Source organism: Scyliorhinus torazame, chromosome 6, assembly GCF_047496885.1.
Source record: "Scyliorhinus torazame isolate Kashiwa2021f chromosome 6, sScyTor2.1, whole genome shotgun sequence".
Taxonomy (NCBI): Eukaryota; Metazoa; Chordata; class Chondrichthyes; order Carcharhiniformes; family Scyliorhinidae; genus Scyliorhinus; species Scyliorhinus torazame.
In genome coordinates, this window is record NC_092712.1 from 71,570,624 (window position 1) to 71,592,686 (window position 22,063).

Consider the following 22,063-nt stretch of genomic DNA (forward strand, 5'->3'; position numbering starts at 1 on the left):
CAAACTCAAATTGAATATGTTTTAAAGTTTCCTTAGCGTGCTGTTCACCAATTTCCTATTAATTCCTTTCAATTACCATTTAGGTATTGCTCAGGCACAGGGTCACAGGTTTGATTCCCTGCTGGGTCACTGTCTGTGCGGAGTCTGCACGTTCTCCCCATGTCTGCGTGGGTTTCCTCCGGGTGCTCCGGTTTCCTCCCACAGTCCAAAGACGTGCAGGTTAGGTGGATTGGCCATGCTAAATTGCCCTTAGTGTCCAAAAGGTTAGGGGGGGTTATTGGGTTATGGGGATAGGGTGGAAGTGAGGGCTTAAGTGGGCTGGTGCAGACCCGATGGGCCGAATGGCCTCCTTCTGCACTGTATGTTCTATGTTCTAGATCCAGAGGGACATTGGGGTGCATGTCCATAGATCCCTGACGAGAGTAGGACAGCTAAGGTGGTTAAGAAGGTACAAGGGATACTTGCCGTTATTAGCCGAGGAATAGAATATGAGGGCAGGGCGGTTATGGTGGAGCTGTATAAAACACTGGTTAGACCACAGCTGGAGTACTGTGTGCAGTTCTGGTCACCACGCTATAGGAAGGAACTGATTGCACTAGAGAGGGTCCAGAGGAGATTCACCAGGGTGTAGCCTGGGCTGGAGAGTTTCAGCTGTCAAGGGAGACTGGTAGGCTGGGGTTGTTTTTCTTGGAGCAGAGAAGGCTGAGGAGGGACCTGATTGAGATGCATAAGTTTATGAGGGGCATGGATAGGGTGGATAGGAAGGTACTTTTCAACTTAGCGGAGGGTCAATAACCAGGGGGCACACATTTAAGGTAAGGGGCAGGAGGTGTAGAGGGGATGTGAGGAAAAACATTTTCATCCAGAGGGTGTTGGAACTCACTGCCTGAAAGGATGGTAGAGACGGCAAACCTGACACCATTTAAGAAGTATTTACATGAGTACTTGAAATGCCATAGCATACAAGACTACGTGCTGGAAAATGGGATTAGTGTAGATCGGTGTTCAAAGTTGGCACAGACAGGATGGGCCTGTTTCTGCGCTGTAACAATTCCAAGACTCTATGACATATGCCCAGGAAATTATGGCTCCAATATTTATTCATGTCTTCGAAGAGACCAAAGGCGGGCTGGATTTTCACCTGTTTTAAGTTTTTCCACAGATTTCCTGCCCGATGGTCCTTCTTATTGACAGGCTGACTGTTTATCAGGCAAGCATGCAGCCCAAGGCCACAGCAATGCAGCAGTCAAACCAGTGCAGATCACCAAGGACAGCAGATAGGGGAGAAGATTGCTGATAGGTAGGGTGAGTGATGGAGTTTGAGGTCTGGCACTTCAGATGCAGGAGGTGATCTGGGATGGTGGGGTGGGGATTTGGTCTTGGATTGGCTGAGCATGGAGTTAGCTTTGTTGGGCCTGCAGGAGGTATTCCTGCTCCCTTCTTCAGCTGAGGTATCTAACCCTTCATGCCAACCTTTACCTGAAAGTTTCAGAACTCAGGAAATGGGCTGACATTAGATAAAATAAAAATCCTTTAAAAAATGTAGGCGTATAACCACTTTAAAGGAATTCAGTTACCAAATTGGATGATGACGGTGAAACATGTCAGTTGCTGACTAAACTCTTGAAGCCCTGGGCGTCATTCTCCGACCCCCCGCCGGGTCGGAGAATGGCCGTTGGCCGCCGTGAATCCCGCCCCCGCCCCCGCCGAAGTCTCCGCTCCCGGAGATTGGGCGGGGGCGGGAATCCGGCCGCGCCGGTTGGCGGGACCCCCCGCTGGATTCTCCGGCCCGGATGGGCCGAAGTCCCGCCCAGGAATTGCCTGTCCCGCCGACGTAAATCAAACCTGGTATTTACCGGCGGGACCAGGCGGTGTGGGCGGGCTCCGGGGTCCTGGGGGGGGGTGCGGGGCGATCTGACCCCGGGGAGTGCCCCCACGGTGGCCTGGCCCACGATCGGGGCCCACCGATCCGCGGGCGGGCCTGTGCCGTGGGGGCACTCTTTCCCTTCCGCCTCCGCCACGGCCTCCGCCATGGCGGAGGCGGAAGAGACTATCCCCACTGCGCATGCGTGGGAAACTGACAGCGGCCGCTGACGCTCCAGCGCATGCGCTGGGAAACTGACAGCGGCCGCTGACGCTCCCGCGCATGCGCCGCATTTCCGCGCCAGCTGGCGGGGCAACAAACGTCATTTCCGCCAGCTGGCGGGGCGGAAATCCCTCCGGCGTCGGCCTAGCCCCTCAATGTTGGGGCTAGGCCGCCAAAGATGCGGAGACTTCCGCACCTTTTTGCCGGCGCGATGCCCGTCTGATTGGCGCCGGCTTTGGCGCCAGTCGGCGGGCATCCCGCCGTTGGGGGAGAATTTCGCCCCTGTTCCTCCCTGAAGAGCAGCATTGTCTGTACCTGACATGGTTTCATTATATTGAATTTCTCTGCTGGATCGTTGCAGGAAACATCTGAGGCAGGATTCTCTACTCCCAGGGCAGAGTGTCCACGACGTCGTAAACGGCGTCGCGTTTTACGACGGCTTGAATGGGCAACCCTACGACTAATTCTGGCCCCCACAGGGGGCCAGCACGGCACTGGAGCGGTTAACGCAGTGGAGCACTGGTGCCGGCGCTACCACGCACACGCGCAGTGACTACCTTCAATGCGCCGGCCCCGACGCAACATGGCGCAGGACTACAGGGGTTGGCGCGTAGGAAAGGAGGCCCCCAGCTAGAGAGGCCGGCCCGCCGATCGGTGGGCCCCGATCGCAGGCCAGGCCACATCGGAGGCCCCCCCCCAACGGGGTTGGACCGCCCTCCCCTCCCACGGGCTGGCCCCCCGACTCTTCCACGCCGAGGTCCCGCCGGCTGAGAGCAGGTATGGATGGTGCCGGTGGGACACGGCGTATTCACAACGGCCACTTGGCCCAACCCGGGCCGAGAATCGGCGTGCCAGCCATGTAGAGCGGCCCACGGCCGGTGCCACGCCAACCACACCGGCGCCAATGGTGCCGATTCTCCACTCTGCGGAGAATCGCGTTCCAGCGTCGTGGCGGCGTGGCGCGATTCGCGCCGGTCGCGGGGATTCTCCGGCCCGGCCCCGGGCTGAGAGAATCCCGCCCCCTGTAAATGTTGCAGCATTTGCAAGCAACTGCTCATCCTTGAATGTAGAAGCTTTGGTTGATGCTCTGTTCAGGAAGGGTAAACATTTCATGGGCGGGTATCTCCGACCCCCCCCCAGCCGTGTGTTTCTTAGCAGAAGAATTCACTTTCAATGGGATTCCTGCCGCTGCCAATGGCAATTCACTTTGAAGTCACCCCACTCAGCCAGGAACTCAGCGGGCAGGGGTGCGCTGTCGGTGGGACCAGGGAATCCCACCGGCAGGGGATGGATGACGAATTCCAGCCATGTCTTTCCCAATGGCTGGCAGGATTCGGGGAGATTTGAGTAGGGATGGACAGAGCCCTTGCGGCACCAGTGACAACTCCTCCAATATTCTGGACAGATGAATTTTTTACCCTTGGTTAGTGTCTCTGTCACCTCTTTCCAGACAATGCCCTCTGATGATGCTTCGTGCCAGCAATTGCTGCCTTTCATGGGAAGCACTTCAGGCAGTAGTACCCCCAGAACTGTGTCTGAGAATCTGCAAGATCCACCAAACCAAATCATCCCTCCCCTTCCTCTCCTTCCTTATCTTCGGAAGGTGTTGTTCCTGCGTCATGTGATTTTACTGTCATCATTCTCCATGCTGCTTTAACTGGGAGTGAGAGTGGGCCGGTCAGTTCTACAACAACTTGCATTGATATTGTACTATTAATGTTAAATAATACCATTTACCGGGCAGCACAGTGGCATAGTGGTTAGCACTGCTGCCTCACGGCGCCGAGGTCCCAGGTTCGATCCCGGCTCTGGGTCATTGTCCGTATGGAGTTCGCACATTCCAAAAGATGTGCAGGGTAGATGGATTGGCCACACTAAATTGCCCCTTAATTGGAAAAAATTAATTGGGCACTCTAAATTTATATTTTAAAAAAATAACATTTAGATAATCAGTGAAATAAGATCACATGACAAGAGACCATGGAGAAAGACAGTTCCATGTAGAGCCTCTTGCTGAATCTCAATTGTATCGGAGTTAGTTGATATAATTTTAAAAAGGTACTTTTTAACCAGCATCCTTGCCTCCAGCAGTGTCTGTGAACAATCCCTTTAAAGCCACAGAATGATAACAGATGGGAGCAGTGGTTAGCACCAGAAAGAGTGAAGTACCGATTTACTTGAAGAGGCAACGAGAAAAATGATTGCAGGACAAGCACAGCCTGAGAAAATCATCAATGGAACTCCAGAAAAGACAACAATGAAAGGGAGCTGTTGAGAGCCGTGGTGGCACGGTAGCACAGTGGTTAGCACTGTGGCTTCACAGCTTAAGGGTCCCAGGTACGAATCCCGGCATGGGTCACTGTCTGTGTGAAGTCTGCACGTTCTCCCTGTGTCTGCATTGGTTTCCTCCGGGTGCTCCAGTTTCCTCCCACAGTCCAAAAATGTGCAGGTTAGGTGGATTGGCCATGCTAAATTGCCTTTAGTGTCCAAAACCAAAGGTTAGGAGGGGTTACTGGGGTGGAGGTATGACCTTAGATAGGGAGCTCTTTCCAAGGGCCGGTGCAGATGCGATGGGCCGAATAGCCTCCTTCTGCACTGTAAATTCTATGTAAATGTAAAATCCAGAGTGTTTTGACCAAGTAGACGAGCTGAATAAAGCCAAAAAGTAGTAGAACTGGCCTCATAGGTTGACCAGGTTCAGAAAGAACAGAGAAAGCTAGCAAGTGAGCACTCCCAGTGAGATAAGAGAAGACACATCTGGAGTGAGACACATTGAAGAGTGAGTTTGGGAGCTGAGAATTGGACGTTATGAGGGAAATTGAGGCTGGGTGGTAGGAGTTGCTTTTTATCTCTTGATTTGTTACACTCAAATTTCCAGGGAGTAGCCTTGCCCTGCTGTAGGTGACTATACGGTAGAAATTGGTGAGTAGCAGGTAAGGCAGGTAAGTTCTTCATATCGGGAGTGGAGTTGAGCGGGAGAAATGGAGTGCAGTCTGGAAAGGTATGCGGTACTTTGTGTCTGTGTCTGTCTCTCTCTGTATTTTCAAATCGTGGGGGGAAACAATTGAGAAGTGACGACACAGTAAAGCTGTGACCTGACTGGCTGGTAGGGAATCTGTGTTAAATTTGAAAGAAAAATTTGAAAAAACGAATTAATTAACTAGGTCGAGGAGTAACTTCACCTGAGGGCAGAGATTAGCATTTAGCATTTAATTTTACATTAGAAATCTAGCGCCAGGGACAATGTAGTTAATTGTAACTTAATTTAATAACAATTTAAGTATTTATTTTAAATTAATTAACTAGTGCTTAAATGGCACTCAGTGGGGTGTAGTGCTCTAACTATGAGATGTGGGAAATGCGTGATGGAAAGTGTCATAGATAGGTGTTATAGAGGCGTGGTCACATTCACGTTGCAGGCAGACAGATCGGTGACCGCTAGAAAGGGCAGGCAGTCAGTGCAGGAATCCCCTGTGGCTGTACCCCTCTCTAACAAGTATGCCATTTTGGATACTGTTGTGGGGGATAGCCTATCAGGAGAAAACAACAGCAGCCAGAACAGTGGCACCACAACTGACTCTGTTGCTCAACAGGAGAGGGCAAAGTGCAGGAGAGCGATAGTTATCGGGGACGCTATAGTAAGGGACACAGATAGGCACTTCAGGATGGTGTGTTGCCACCCAAGTGCCAGGGTCAGTGATGTCTCTGAACGAACACAGGACATTCTTAAGGGGGAAGGTGAACTGCCAGAGGTTGTGGTACATATAGGTACTAAAGACATAGGCAGCAAGTGAGATGACCCACTCCAAAGACTTGAGCATAAAATCTAGGCTGACACTCCAGTGCAGCACGAAGGGAGTGCTGTACTGTCAGAAATGCGATGCTTCATATGAGACGTAAAACGCCGTCATTGAGGTGGAATTTACATTGTGTGTAAATTGGCTGCTGCATTTTCTACATTGCAAAAGTGACTATGGAAGGGATTGGAAGGGATGATCCAGTCCTGACACTGATGGGTATCATCGAGGGGAAGATGGGAAAATTTGGAGAGACGTTGATTTTTAACAGCTCTCCAAATTTCACCATCTCATAGGCAATAATGCTCTCCAGTATGGTGGTTGGAAAATCCCACTCTATACTTTAGAAAAGTACTCAATTTGCTGTGAAGTGCTTTGTGACATCCTGAGGAGTTAAAAGGCACTATATAAATGTAAGCTTTTTTTATATATAGTGCCTTTAACTATCTCAGGTATCTAGTTTCCAAAGAGATTTGCAGCTAATGCAGTGAAGTCACTGTGATGAAGAATTAAGCAATGAATAAGGAAACATTTTACAGAAATATTTGCCCACTTAGACCAAAGAGAGCCAAAAGGTTTTAAGACAGAGCTGCAATATATTTTATTTGTATCATATATAATGAATGAGCTGCAATGACTCATTACACAGACTGGGGTTTTCAGGTAGGAAACACATCTAAAGAGGTGTCCAGGTAATTTGAGAAGATAATGAAATACATTTCTTGGCAAAAAAACGCAATGATTTTCTGAGCTTGGACCCAGGTTTGCGTCACACATAACACCACCCAGGACAATGGATGCCTCAATGTGCAGGACTACAGAAACTTATGAACTACTGACCCTCCATGTGAATCCTGTCACTGTTAACTTTGAAAATCTGCAACAAATGTTGATTGTGCGCAGCATGTTTGGTGTAAGTGCGGCATTCCATTGGCACTGACGTAATGCCAAAAGCCGAGGATAGATTAAGCAAATCAGCGCTGGTGTGCTGTAAGTGAGACCGAGTAAGAATGTGCATCACTATGGCATACAGTCAGCTAGTGCAAAACTCTGCACAATAAGTCAGTAGCTGCAGTGAAAGCCAGCTCTGGTGGCCTCTTTTGCTGCCATTCACATGCTCATTAGTTCTTTTCAGTCATTAAAAATCACATGGCAGTTCAGAGGCAAGGGAGCAGTGAGTTAGGAACATAGGAACAAAGGAGTAGGCCACAGTAACATCGCAGAGACTCACAGTCAGTTCCCTGCTCACCATGGACTGACTCCTGCACACCCTTGGCTGTACCGTTGAAATGACTTTGAAATCTTTGAAATCTGGTTGACAACGACAAGTGTTCGAGTTACCAGCAAAGTTAATGACAGTGTGATGGTGACGTTACCACAGCACCAGTGCAGGATGGCACATACATATTCCATGCTGTTTATTTCATCCAAACACATTTATTTTCACCGATTGCGAGGTTGGTGTGGGGTGGGGGTAGGGGGGAGGGGGTGCGATGGCGTTGCACAGAGCAATCTGGCACAGGAGCCTTGGGGGACATGGCCGGTTTAAATGAGCAGGCCTCATGCTGTCCACGAGCGTGCCACTAATACAGGTGGGAAATATACAGTAAATGGCAGAACTCGTAAGAGTATTGATACGGCGTGCTTGCCTTCATCAGCCGGGGCATTGAATATAAAAATTGGCAAGTCATGTTGCAGCTTTATAGAACCTTAGTTAGGTCACACTTGGAATATAGTGTTCAATTCTGGTCACCACACTACCAGAAGGATGTGGAGGCTTTGGAGAGGGTACAGAATGTTGCCTGGTATGGAGGGCAATGAGGAGAGGTTGGATAAACTTGGTTTGTTTGCACTGGAATGATGGAGGTTGAGGGGCGACCTAATAGAAGTCTACAAAATGAGGAGGGGCATGGACAGAGTGAATCGTCAGAAGCTTTTTCCCAGGGTGGAAGAGTCAATTACCAGGGGACATAGATTTAAGGTGCGAGGGGCAACGTTTAGAGGAGATGTACGAGGGAAGTTTTTTACACAGAGGGTAGTGGGTGCCTGGAACGTGCTGTCGGAGGAGGAGGGGCTGGAAGCAGGTACGTTAGTGACGTTTAACGGGCGCCTTGACAAATATATAAATAGGATGGGAATAGAGGGATACAGACCCCAGAAGTGTGGAATGTTTTAGGTTAGGCCAAAGGGCCAGTTCCTGTGCTGTACTTTTTTTTGTTCCTTCAATTACAGCAGTGAGTGAACTTCAAAATGACCTCACTGATTTGTCAAGTGATTTGGGATGTCCTGAGGATGTGGAATCTCTATACAAATGCAAGAAATGCAAGGTAAGAAATGCTGAGGCCTGTCGCACTTGCAGTTACACCTGCCGTCTTCATAAGCAAGGTAGGCACTCGCACTGCCATCCCCTGAATACACGGGAAACCTCACTACTGGTGCTTTCGTGGCGTCACTCAGCCTCACCGGCTGACTTGATGTTCCATACGTGAACTTTAACCATGCATGTCCATTCAACATATTTACTTTTCACTCACCAGAGAACATGCTACAAGAGGGCCCCAACACAAGAGCGGCGTAAATGACCAGGCACCCATTCTGCAGGCTCAATCATTTAGAATGACTGTAGGGTGTTTTGGATGGTGTTGTCTGCGTGCTGGAATCTGGCAGGGAATGTTGCTGCACCTTCACAGGCTGTGAGTAACCACCGCCTCAGGCCATTGCTTGAGGCCCGCCCTGCGATGCCCATTTCCCAACGGCGTGGCTTAAATGTGTTCACACCGTCCGTGAACCTCGCGTGGAAGCTCCGGACTCAATCCGAGACCGCCACAGTCAGGGGAGGGCTGGTCCGGGGCGCGCGAGCGGGGCACTCTTTCGGCGATCCAGGTCCATGGGCTGAGTCTGCCATGGAGCACGGCGCAACCGCTGCAGGCTGCCGCCGTGCACATGCGCGGCCTCTGGCCCGGAAGTGCTGCGGGCCGTATAGGCAGCTAGAGCTGCGAGCTCTATGACGGCTGCCTGCTAGCCCCCAGCAAAACGGAGAATCTATGGACTTTTGACGCCAGTTTTCCTGGCGTAAAAGACCATAGTTTTCCCGACGACATGGAGACTTAGTCTCCAAAATGGAGAATCCAGCCCCATGAGTTTGGAAGGTGCTTTCAATGGAATCTTGCTGAATTCCTGCAGTGCATCTTGTAGAGGGTACACAAGCTGCCACTGTGTTTGGGGTGGAGGGATTTTTGAGGATGGGGTGCCAATCAAGCAAGATGCTTTGTCCTGGATGGTGGAGAACTTCTTGAATGTTGTTCGAGCTACACTCTTACAGGCAAGTGGAGAGTATTCCATCACACTCCTGACTTGTGCCTGGTAGCTGGTGAGTTAGGAGCTGAGTTACTCATCACAGGATTCCTAGCCTCTGGCCTACTCTTGTAGCCACAGTATTTACATGGCTGGTTAAGTTCAGTTTCTGGACAATGGTAATCACCAAGATATTAATAGTGGGGAATTCAGCGATGGTAAAGCCATTGAATGTCGATGGGCCATGGTTGGGCTTTCTCTTGACAAAGATGGTCATCGTCTGGCACTTGTACAGCAAAATGTTACTTGCTGCTTAGAATCCTAGGCTTGCGTGTTGTCCAGGTCTTGCTGCAAATGGACATGGACTGCTTCAGTATCTGAGGAGTCATAAATGGTGCCAAACATTGTGCAATCTTCAGCGAACATCCCACTTCTGACATTATGATGGAGGGATGCTCGCTGATGAAGTAGATGAAGATGGTTGGAACGAGGATACCAGCCTGAGGAACTGCAGCAGCGATGTGCTGGGACTGAGATGATTGATCTTCAACAGCATCAACATCTTCCTTTGTACTAGGCAGGTGCCTTGGGAGATCTCAATATTGACTCTGGACCAATGGGATCTCATGGCATGAGATCAAACATGGGCAAGGAAATCTCAGTGCTCCTCCATTTTGAACACCAATTGGAAGAAGCACTGAAGGTGGCAAAGGCACAGAATAAATGCTGGGGGGAACTTCAAAGGATACCACCATGAGTGGCTGGGTAGTACCACTGCTGATCAAGTTGGCCAAGTGTAAAGGACAGAATTGCTAAACAAGGTCTGCAATAGGTGGTGAAGGAACCAACAAGAGGAAAGAAGCTTTTAAACCTCATTCTCACCAATCTACATGTCACAAATGCATCTGTCCATGACAGTATTGGCAGGAGTGACCACTGCACAGTCCTTGTGGAGACAAAATCCTGTCTTCACATTGAGGATGTCCTCCATTATGTTGTGTGGCACTACCACGGTGCTAAATGGGATAGATTTTGATTAGATCTATCAACTCATAAGTGGGCACCCATGAGATGCTGTAGGCCATCAGCAGCAGCAGAATTGTAATAATAATAATCTTTATTAGTGTCTCAAGTAGGCTTACATTAACACTGCAATGAAGTTAATGTGAAAATTCCCTAGTCGCCACACTCCGGTGCCTGTTCGGGTACACTGAGGGAGAATTTAGAATGTCCAAATCAGGCAACCACAATCTGTAACCTCATATTCAGTATGACACTACCATTACCATTAACCCGGGCAGGGAGGCCGGGGGGTTCAATCTTGGTTGTATGAAGAGTGCGGGAGAGCATACCAGGAGCAGCACCAGGCATACCTTAAAATGTGGTGTCAACCTGGTGAAGCTCCAGCATAGGACTACTTGCATGTCAAACGGTGGATGCAGCATGCAATTGACAGAGCTGAACAATCATAAACCAATGGATTAGATCTAAAATATGCAGTCCTGCCGCATCCAGCCATGAATGATGATGGACAATTAAACTACTTTAATTTGGATGTGGAAGCTTTGGAAAAGGTGCAAAGGAGATTTACCAGGATGTTGCCTGGAATGGAGAGTAGGTCTTACGAGGAAAGGTTGAGGGTGCTAGGCCTTTTCTCATTAGAACGGAGAAGGATGAGGGGCGACTTGATCGAGGTTTATAAGATGATCAGGGGAATAGATAGAGTAGACAGTCAGAGACTTTTTCCCCGGGTGGAACAAACCATTACAAGGAGACATAAATTTAAGGTGGATGGTGGAAGATATAGGGGGGATGTCGGAGGTAGGTTCTTTACCCAGAGAGTAGTGAGGGCATGGAATGCACTGCCTGTAGAAGTAGTTGAGTCGGAAACATTAGGGACCTTCAAGTGGCTATTGTATAGGTACATGGACTATGGTAGAATGATGGGGTGTAGATCAATTTGTTCTTAATCAAGGACAAAGGTTTGGCACAACATCATGGGCCGAAGGGCCTGTTCTGTGCTGTGTTTTTCTATGTTCTATGGTCTATGTACTAACAGGACATGGAGGCTCCATAAACATCCGCATCCTCAGTGATGGTGGAACCCAGCATATTAGTGTATAAGACAAGGCTGATGACAGTCCTGCAAAACTACTGAAGACTTGTGCTCCAGAACTAGCCGTACCCCTAAACAAGCTGTTCCAGGACAAATAGAACACTGGCATCTGCTTGGTAATGTGGAAAATTGCTCAGTTGTGTTCTTTATTCAAAAAGCAGGAAAAATAGAACCTGACCAACAACCACCTCATCAGTCTACTCTTGATCATCAGTATTGTGATGCAAAGTATTGTTATGGGCCAGGGTTTAGAGAACCCCAAAGCATATCATGGGGTTCACCTGACCCACAACTTTTAATAGATTGTGGTTACGGGGAGCACACGGGCCTACTTTGCAGGTGTGGTGCATCAGAGAGTTAAAGTACTTTTAAATTAAAACAATGTTTATTCATGAAACCAGTTAACACTTTATAAACCCACAGTAAGCATCTTAACCACTATCAACACCAATAAATCCCCCAAAGAATACAGTACTCTGTAAGTAACTCTTAATTTTTCCTTGCAACATCCATAAGAAAAAAAAGAACCCTTTTTACAGAAAGACATCTGGTTTAACTTCTCTACTGAGCGCAGTTACCACTTTGAAATCACCAAGTGAACATTCTTTAGCTTGCAGAGATTCATACACATCTTGCTGTGACTGCAGCTTCTCCAAATCTAAAATGAAACTAAACACGCCCTGTAGCAGACAGCCCAAAGCAAAAGTAAAAGCAGACAGACAGCCCAGCTCCACCCACACTCTGACATCACTGATAAATACGCATTTCTGAAAGGTACATCCATTGCAGCTATTTTATAAACCCCCATTTCTTAAAGATACTCTCACATGACAGTATTTAGGGCAGCATGGTAGCACAAGTGGATAGCACTGTGGCTTCACAGCATCAGGTTCCCAGGTTCGATTCTCCGCTGGGTCACTGTCTGGGCGGAGTTTGCACGTTCTCCCTGTGTCTGCGTGGGTTTACTCCGGGTGCTCCGGTTTCCTCCCATAGTCCAAAGACGTGAAGGTTAGGTAGATTGGCCATGATAAATTACCCTTAGTGAGCAAAAAGGTTAGGAGGGGTTATTGGGTTACAGGGATAGGGGGGAAGTGAGGGCTTAAGTGGGTCGGTGCAGACTCGATGGGCCAAATGGCCTCCTTCTGCACTGTATGTTCTATGTATGTTCTTAGAACTATCAAGCGACTCTCAATTTGGGCTCTGTCAGGGCCACTCAGCCTTGGTCCAAACATGGACAAACAGCTGAATTCAAGAGGCAAGGGGAGAATTACTGCACCTTCTATCGAAGCAGCATTTGACCAAGTGTGGCATCAAGGAGCCCTTGCAAAACTGGAGTCAATGTGAATCAGAGGAAACTCTCCACTGGTTGGAGTCATACCTAGAGCAAATGAAAATGGCTGTGCTGGTTGGAGGACATCACTGCAGGTGTTCGTCAGGATCATGGCCTAGGTTCAGCCATCTTCAGCTGCTTCATCAATGACCTCCCTTCCATCATAAGGTCAGAAGTGGATATGTTCACAGATTATTGCACAATGTTCAACACCATTCGCGACTCCTCAGATACTGAAACAATCTGTCCCCTTATGCAGCAAGACGATATTCAGGCTTGGGCTGATAAGTGGCAAGTAACATTTGCACCCCACAAGTGCCAGACAATCACCATCTTCAACAAGACAGAATCTAACCAGCAGCCTTTGACATTCAATGGCATAACCATTGCTGAATCCCCACCATCAACATCCTGGATGTGGGGTTACCATTGACCGCAAACTATGGCGGCAAGAACAGGTCAGAGGCTATGAATTATGCGGAGAGTTCCTCAGCTCCTGGCTCCCCAAAGCCTGTCATGGTTTACAAGGCACAAGTCAGGAGTGTAATGGAATACTGTCCACGTGCCTGGAAGAGTGCAGCTCCAACCACACCCAAGAGGCTGGACATTATCCAGGACAAAGAAACCCACTTGTTTGGCACCTCATGTGCCATAATAATATTCAATCCCTCCACCACCAACACACAATGACAGCCGTGTGTGCCATCTACCAGATGCACTGCAGCAACTCACCAAGGCTCCTTCAACATCACCTTCAAAACCTGTGACCTCTGCCACCTAGAAGGACAAGGGCAGTAAATACATGGGAACACCACCACCTGCAAGTTCCTTCCAAACCACACACCATCCTGACTTGGTACTATATCGCCATTCCTTCATTGTCACTGGGTCAAAACTCTGGAACTCCCTTCCCAACAGTGCCGATCTCATAGAATCACCACAGTGCATAAGGAGGCCATTCAGCCCATCAAGTCTGCATCGATCCTCTGAAGGAGCACCCTACATAGACCCACACCCCACCCTATCCCCGATCCCCGTAACTCCACCTCACCTTTTGGATGCTAAGGGGCAATTTATCATGGCCAATCCACCTCACTTGCACACTTTGGACTGTGGGAGGAAACCGGAGCACCCGGAGGAAACCCACGCAGACACGGGGAGAACGTGCAAAGTCCACACAGGCGTTCACCCAAGTTCGGAATCAAACCCGGGTCTCTGGCGCAGTGAGATAGCAGTGCTAACTACTGTGCCACCGTGCCGCCCTGTACTATCTCGTGCTGTCAGGACTTGTAGTTTGAATTATGAAATACAAAACATATATGGACAATAGTGAAATCCACTCAAACTCGAAGCACTCAATGAAATATTATTTTACTCTTTGGCAAAAGCAATGCTTTAAACTATAAACAACATCATAATACACCAGGGCTTCCCAACTTTTTGTCGGGGTAACAATTTTTGTTCCTCCCATTTCCTTTTTAGTTTCCTAGCATCCAGCCCTGCTCCAATGATTTTGGCAGGCAACTCACTCCAAGACCTTTGCCAATAGAAACACTGTGAATGTTTAAGTGGCTACTAGCAAATACATGAGTGTGGTCATATAAGCAATTGACTTTTTCTCTTTCTCTTCCCATTTTGATTTCAGCCATGCCAGCATGCCAAGTTGCACGTTGCACAGTTGAGACCTGTAGAAAGTTACCAGAGTGATTCTAATCTGTTGTCCAATGTATCCTCATGCTACAACTTGCTGACTCCCCACACCCATCTGCAAATTCATGATAATTTTGACATGTCACTTGTAAAATTCCTTTTGTAACACTCTCTAGTTTTACTGCTGATCAGTGATAGTTATACAGCAACAACTTGCATTTATATAGTGCCCTAAGTAGCAAATATGTTCAAAGATGTTTCACAGTGTTATCAAATCAAATTTAACATTGAGCCAGAAAAGGAGATAATAGGACTGTGGTCCTGGAAGCTCTATCATCTAGAACAGTGTTTTTCAAACCTTTTTTCCCGGGGCCCACTTTGCCAATCGGCCGACCTTCAGGAACCATGCAGGTCAACCTTCGCGACACATGCCATGTTCACTTACCTTTAATGCAAAGGGGAGCCTGCTTGGTCCTCACAATCTCACTCCAATCACATTCACAGGAGGAGAGGGCAATGTGCAGACCAGGTCAGACTTCAGCCAGTTCCTTTGTGCCGCCTTCATCTTTGTGAGAATAGAACCTCCAACCTCGCACATGTAGGTCATTGCAAAGGGCAATAACAACAAACTACTTATTCAGCACTGGATACTCCTGTGAGATGCTACTCCAGAATGCTGACAGCCACATGAACTTTTGGCATGGTTTTAATGTGCTGTCAGAGGTCAGGTACAGCAGCTCAGTCTTTTCATTTGGAATCAGCTCTGAGTTAATAACTGACTCTGCGGTCACAAGCTGAAAAGGAATTTTTCACCCACCAATTCGCCTTCAAAATCTGAAACTTATCCTCTCATTTGCTCGCACTTCCCTGCATATAAGACACATTTGCATTGGCACAATTGACAAAACCATACCTCAAGAAATCACCGTTCTACTACTTTGTTCCCCAGTTTAGTTTCTTCTTTGTAGACTGTTCAGCAAAGGCCCTGGAGCTCTGTGCAGATCCTGCTGTGGATTCTCCTGATCAGTTCTCTCCAGCTAATTCAGCTGTGAGAGCCTGGCTCTTCTTTGTAACAGAACGATCCATCTTCACAGTCCTCTTGCCTTGCTTGCTAACAGCTAGAAATGGAAGAAGCTCTCCTCCATGTTTTGGTGCCAAAAGTACATAGGTACAGGGCACTTCATGTCAAATGTAACTGCAGGGCGTGTGACCTGCTCACTATGCAGTTTATGGTCAGAAGCCTCATTTTGTTCTCATTTAAAAGCTGGCAGCGGCTGCCATTCTCAATTTAAATGCTAGCGGCAGCTTCTCCTGCGATTAGGGCCACCACGGGAACGCTGCGACCGATTGCTCCTGACACCTGCCCGCGACCCGCGGGTCATGACCTGCATGTTGAAAAACCCTGATCTAGAAGGACAAGTCAGCAGCTACCTGGAAACACCATCGCCTGGAGATTCTCCTCCAAGTCACTCACTATCTTGACTTGGAAATATACCATCGTTCCTTCACTGTCGCTGGGTCAAAATCCTGGAGTTCTCTCCGTAACAGCAGTTCAACAAAGCAGCTCACCACCATCTTCTGAAGGGCAACTAGGGATGGGCAACAAATGCTGGCCGAGCCAGTGATGCCCACATCCCATTAATGTGGCCACTAACTTCAAGTTCAACATCTGAGAGAGCAATGGAATTGGTGGCTAGGGAACAGAGTGCTCAGTCGATACTGGAGGTCAGATAATCAACATGAAAAATCATGGGTCATGAGAGGTCACGGTGATGTGGAGCAGGCCTTTCTCTCATACATCTCGGACCCAACATTGTGTTTTCAGTACGTAGATGAGAAATATGGGGAGGTCAAGGAAAGAACCTTGGAGGCTTCAGAAATAACAGTGCGAGAGTGTGAGAAGAAATCACTGCAGGAGATATTCTGACGACTGCTCGTTAGTTTGGAATAGACCGAGGAGAGTGCAGCCCCACGCAGATGGATGCTAGTGACGAGACATTGGAAGAAGATAGTGTGGTGAACCATGTCAAAGGTCACAAGCTGGTCGAGCAGCGTGAGGAAAGAGAATTTACCACTTGCGAGGCACATAGCTGTAACTTGGTACCCAAAATTTGTTAAACTACTGTTAAGAAAATCAAATACTAAGCGATATATATATGTGCTGCACTGTGAAAATTCCACCATGACAGAAAAGTACATTTGAATGGAGATTCTAGAACACTATGTTCCATACAAGTCTGTCTGAAAAATTCCCTAATGAGATTACACCAATGGTGTATGGAAACATATGCAGTAGGCCAGGTTACTTGCAAACCCAGCTAAAGGTCAGCGTAAACCACACTCGGTGCAAAATGCACAAGGGCCGATGTCGTGTCGCTCACTGGTGATGTCAGCATATTAGACTGGCCTCAGCAGCTCTTGGTACTTGCAAATAGACCAAAAGGCAGACTTCAAGTGCGTAAAAATTGCCGAGGAAGACTTGTCAGCTCTGAATTTATTAACCTTAAGCTGTACTTTTATTTTTGTAAATTCAAAGACAGAAAAGAGTGAAAAGGAACGGCTGGACGGGATGCGTCATTGTCTCTTGCAACTGCTTTGCACAATGCATGGACGACCCGGCAAGGGAAAACTCTGAACTGTGGAGCCCTGTACTCTGTCAGCAGGCTGTAACATTAACTTGCTGTAATTAGCTGATAGGTTTAGGAAATTCTCACTTAATATGATGAGGGTTAATTATGAACTCAACCTTTCTGAGCTTATGTCCGCTTGTAGCAGAAGTATGTAACTATCGGCACGATCACAACGCACTACTCTTCAGGAAATAAAACAAGACTTATTTACATTTAGAGTGGTTCCTGCTCGAGAACGAAAGTGACAGAACCCTATGTGCTGCTAATCACATCAAAGCATTTAAAAATTAACTTTTAACAGCAGCTGAAGAGACTTAATAAATCCCAGAAGGGCGAATTCCTCTAATTTTCTGGTTTAGATGTCAATTTTTCCACAATACCACTTAAAAATTCATTTGACAGATTCCTGATGTTTAGTCTCCCATTAAAGCTTTCCTGACAGACTGTGAGGTTATAATTGGTGAACGATGTACATATAGATATCAAACCTGGAACCACGGCGTAATTTGGGGAAACATTTGAACGCATCAAAATGGCAGAAAATACCCCCATCCATTTGGCTACAGTCCCAGGCATTAATCTGCCACATGTGTCTCTGACAGTACATCATTTACTTTGTGCTGCAGTCACTGCTTCTGACGCAATGATATTTGTCAGGCGAGGTCTCCATCAGCTCTGTTTTAAATGGGACTGTCCCTTTGGGTTGATTTTTGCTCGGGTGAAAGTTTATAAAACAGAATGACGTGGGCAATTTGGAGGTTCAGAGGCAATCACAGCGCTCAACAACTTGCGTAACTTCAAAAATGTAACAGTCAGGAAGCTCCTAGGTTCAGTGCATCGTTTGTGCCAAGTTAACTGATGCCAGGCAAGGGAGCAATTGGAGCAGAATTCTGTGGGTGCTGGGGATCGGAAATAAAAACAGCAAGTACTGGGCCGACCCAGAAGGTCCGGCAACATCAGTGAAGAGAAAAACAGCGTTTTTAAATGTTGTTCTTCTTTGGAAGGCCGCAATGGAGATGGTACAGGCCACTGCAACACACTTAGAGAGAGGGGAAACATTTGTCCTGGCGGCTAACCCATTCTCCTAGTGGGAGGTCTGCTTATGTAAACACCATGCTGTACTGTGGAGGCCTGTACAGGTGAATAGCATGCTCCCGTACTTTATTCCCACAATGAATGGCCACTTGACTGGAGGATCCAAAAGATTCCCAGTGCCCAGGTACAGCATCCCAGCAAGAGTCAGCATCTTCAGGAGGGGAGGGGTGAAAGTGAGGAGAACTACATTCCTGAAAAATCATCCATGGGGTACTCCGGCGGAAGATTGATGGAACCTGGGAACATCAGCACACATGGGTAAAAGATGGCTGTATAAGTCATTTCTCAAGAGTTTGCACTGACCTTTTTATGAAAGGTGAGACAGGAGATTGTCAAAGCCCTGTTCCAGGCCATAAAGTCTTATTCTGGTGACCTTTTTTTTCAATCCAGTGCTGGCACTACTGATAATAATCTTTATTATTGTCACAAGTAGGCTTACGTTAACACTGCAATGAAGTTACTGTGAAAATCCCCTAGTCGCCACTCTCGGCACCTGTTCTGGCACACAGAGGGAGAATGTCCAATTCACCTAACAACACGATTTTCGGGACTTGTGAGAGGAAACCGGGGCACCCGGAGGAAACCCCCGCAGACACGGGGAGAACGTGCAGACTCCACACAGTCTGTGACCCAAGCCGGGAATCGAACCTGGGACTCTGGCGCTGTGAAGCAACAGTGCTAACCACTGTGCTACCGAGGCCACTCTAAAAAGTAAAATAAAGTCCCAGATGACCAGAGGCTGCTTTCCCCTTTGAGGGGAAGAGCTGAGGGTGATTTAACATGAAGATCACCAATCTGAGGTGAGACGCAAGGTTGAGAAGGCAGGACGTTCATGAATAACATCAGCCGGTACAGGAATTGAACCCGCCCTGCAGGCCTCGCTCTGCATCACAAACCAGGGCCGGGATTCTCCGATAATGGGGCTATGTCCCCATGCCCACGGGAAAACGGGCGCGAATCACTCTGGACTTTCCAGGAGAAAGTCCAGAGAGATTCTCCGTTTTGCAGGTGGCTAGCAGGGCCCTGGAGTAGTCTTTGCAGCTCCAGCTGCCGATAAGGGGCCCTGCACATCTGGCCGGAGGTCCGCACATGCACGCAGCGGCTGCCTGCGGCGGCAGCCCCGCGCAACATTGTGGACCCACACCGCGGACCAGCCCCGACAGGATAGGCCCCCGAGATCGCGCGCGCCCGCCGATCAGTGGCCCCCGATCGCAAGCCTGGCCATCCTGGAGGCCCCCCTCGGTGGCAGATTCCCCCTCTCCCCCCCTCCCTCCCCCCCACCCCCACCCCCCCCCCCGCCCCCACCAGGGCAGCCGTGGTCCGTGTCGCAGCCGCCACTCCGAGCTCCTGCCGGAACCATGAGTGAACCACGCCGGCGGGAACTCGGGCAGTTGCCGGCGGATAACCGTCGTGGGGGCCTCTTTCAATGGCCCCCCGACTGGCGCCGCACGTTTGATTGGCGGCTATTATCCGGTCCCCATTCTCCGCCCCCTTGCCGAGCGTGATTGCAGTGCGGAGGCTCGGAGAAACCTGGCCCAGTTGTCTAGCCAACTGAACTAAATTGGAACCACTACAGCAACTTGCTTTTACTTTTTTCCATTTGGCATAGGAAAATAAGTTGCATTAATATCCAGACAATCCAAGTCAAGAACAGCGATATTCGAAGGGGTGATCTAAGGCAGGATCAGACAAGTGAGTTTTGATATGTTGGGTGTTCTGGATCACAAACAGGTCACCAACACTGGAAGTGGTGCAACTCTATTTTATTATAAGGTTAACTATATTAACATACTTGAACTGTGGGTAAATGCAATACCAGCTTTAACTGTTGACCCTTGCCTAGTCCTAACCAGGTGATGCACTCAGCACATGGTGAATGTCTGTGTTGCAGGCTGTGAGCTCTGTGCTCCGAGCTGGCTGCTACAGAATGAGCAGGAACTCTCCTGTCCCCTGTCTTTATAGTGCGTGTGCTCTCACTGGTGATTGGCTGCAGTGTTGTGTATGCTGATTGGTCCCACTGCATGTCCATCAGTGTGTGTGTGTGTGTGTGTGTCTGCACCATAATATACTGGTGTATATTATGACATCCCCCCTTTTATATAAAGAACATGTGCCTGCCTGACAATAAATATCGTGCAGTGAATGTACCTGACTGTGTGTGTGCGTGTTATTTACATGACTATGTACATGAGGCTAATCTATTTACATGGGAAGGTGCCTGGTGCAGAGAAATAGGGTGTCACACCAACAACAAAATGAACATTATATACAAACTACTGGAACAATGAAACAGGATAACAGAACAGGTCAACGAGTCCAACATTGTAAAACTCATACGTCAAGTCTTTGAGGTGGGTGACAAATTCTGGTTGACCGTCAGGGTGGCACACTACTCATCGTCTGGATCAATGCTGTGCACCAACAGCGGCTGGTGGTTTTGATTCGGGGACAGCCTGTTCTCTGTTATAACAGTGACTCGAAAAGGCTCCCTCGGGTCCTTGGTGTCATTGGTCTGCGGGAAGTCGGAATCGGATTTGGTTTGGGAGTAGGTAACTGCTTGTTGCAGGGTTCTTCGGAGGTTTATTTCATTTCCTGGTTCAATTTGAGGCATTGTGCTGTCATTCCAGGTGAAGGAAGGTTGTTTTACAGCTTTAAAAGGCTTTTTCTTTGATTTGGGACGTTTCCCCTTTAAATGGGTGTGGTCTGGGGCCTCTGACGTCATGACGCGCGTGACGTAGCACGTAGGAGGCGTTTGCACATGCACAAATCGCGGTTCCTTTACTGATGGCCATTTTCGTGATTGCGCATGCGCGGCGTCGCGCAACTGCGCAAGTGCAGTCCCTTTAGAAAGATGGCCGCCGACCAAAATCGTTCTCTGCTCCGGGATTTCGGCCTCGAGGTGAGTACTGGCGCTTCTCTTACCTTTCCTTGCTGGTTGGAGTGTGTTTTCCTCACAGTATTTGCCAACTTTGTCCAGGACTGCCTGGAAGTCGCTCCTGTTTTGCCCCTTGGAGAGCTTGAATTTTTAAAAGATTTCTTCTGCTCTGGCACCGGCGATGGGAGGAGAAGCTCTGTTTTTTCAAGATCGGTCAGGTCTTCTAGTTCGGCTGCCAGCAGGAAGATTTCAAACTTTTGCCGGAATGCCCGCCAGTTTTCGCGGAGATCGCCGTGGCACTGGAGCTGCTGCGGAACCCAGATCTTGAACATCTTGCCTGGGTATCATTCCTGGTTGTCACTGTACGCTGAGGTATGGCTATCTGGACTGAACCAGTTCACTCCTGGTATCATGATGTATTGGGTGTTCTGGATTACAAACAGGTCACCAACACTTGAAGTGGTGCAACTCTATTTTATTATAAGGTTAACTATATTAACATACTTGAACTGTGGGTAAATGCAATACCAGCTTTAACTGTTGACCCTTCCCTAGTCCTAACCAGGTGATGCACTCAGCACATGGTGAATGTCTGTGTTGCAGGCTGTGAGCTCTGTGCTCCGAGCTGGCTGCTACAGAATGAGCGGGAACTCTCCTGTCCCCTGTCTTTATAGTGCGTGTGCTCTCACTGGTGATTGGCTGCGGTGTTGTGTATGCTGATTGGTCCCACTGCATGTCCATCAGTGTGTGTGTATGTGTGTGTGCACCATGAAATACTGGTGTATATTATGACAAGTTTTAAAAAAGGAGGTGCAGAGGGAGGGAAGGGGGCAATTGAGGGATGAAATTCAAAAACATAGAACCGGGAGGGCTGAAGGCATGGCTGTCAAAGATAACTCAAAGGTTTGGAGGGGGCGGGAGCATTTGGGATTGTCAAATAGGTCAGAGTTGGAGGATTCGGAAGTTCTAGTTTGACAGTTTCAGACTGGAGAAGGTTACAGAGATAATACAGCTAAATTATGTACAATGCATATTGCAACTGGAATAAAATCTAAATTGTGCAGAGTATTGTACAGTTGTGTTTGACATCTTCTGCTTCTTGAGCAATCCCTCGGAGTCCAGGACGACTTGCTTCCACACTAAAAATGAGTTCCCAGATCACTGAGGGGTCAAATGCATGCCCTCCAGTC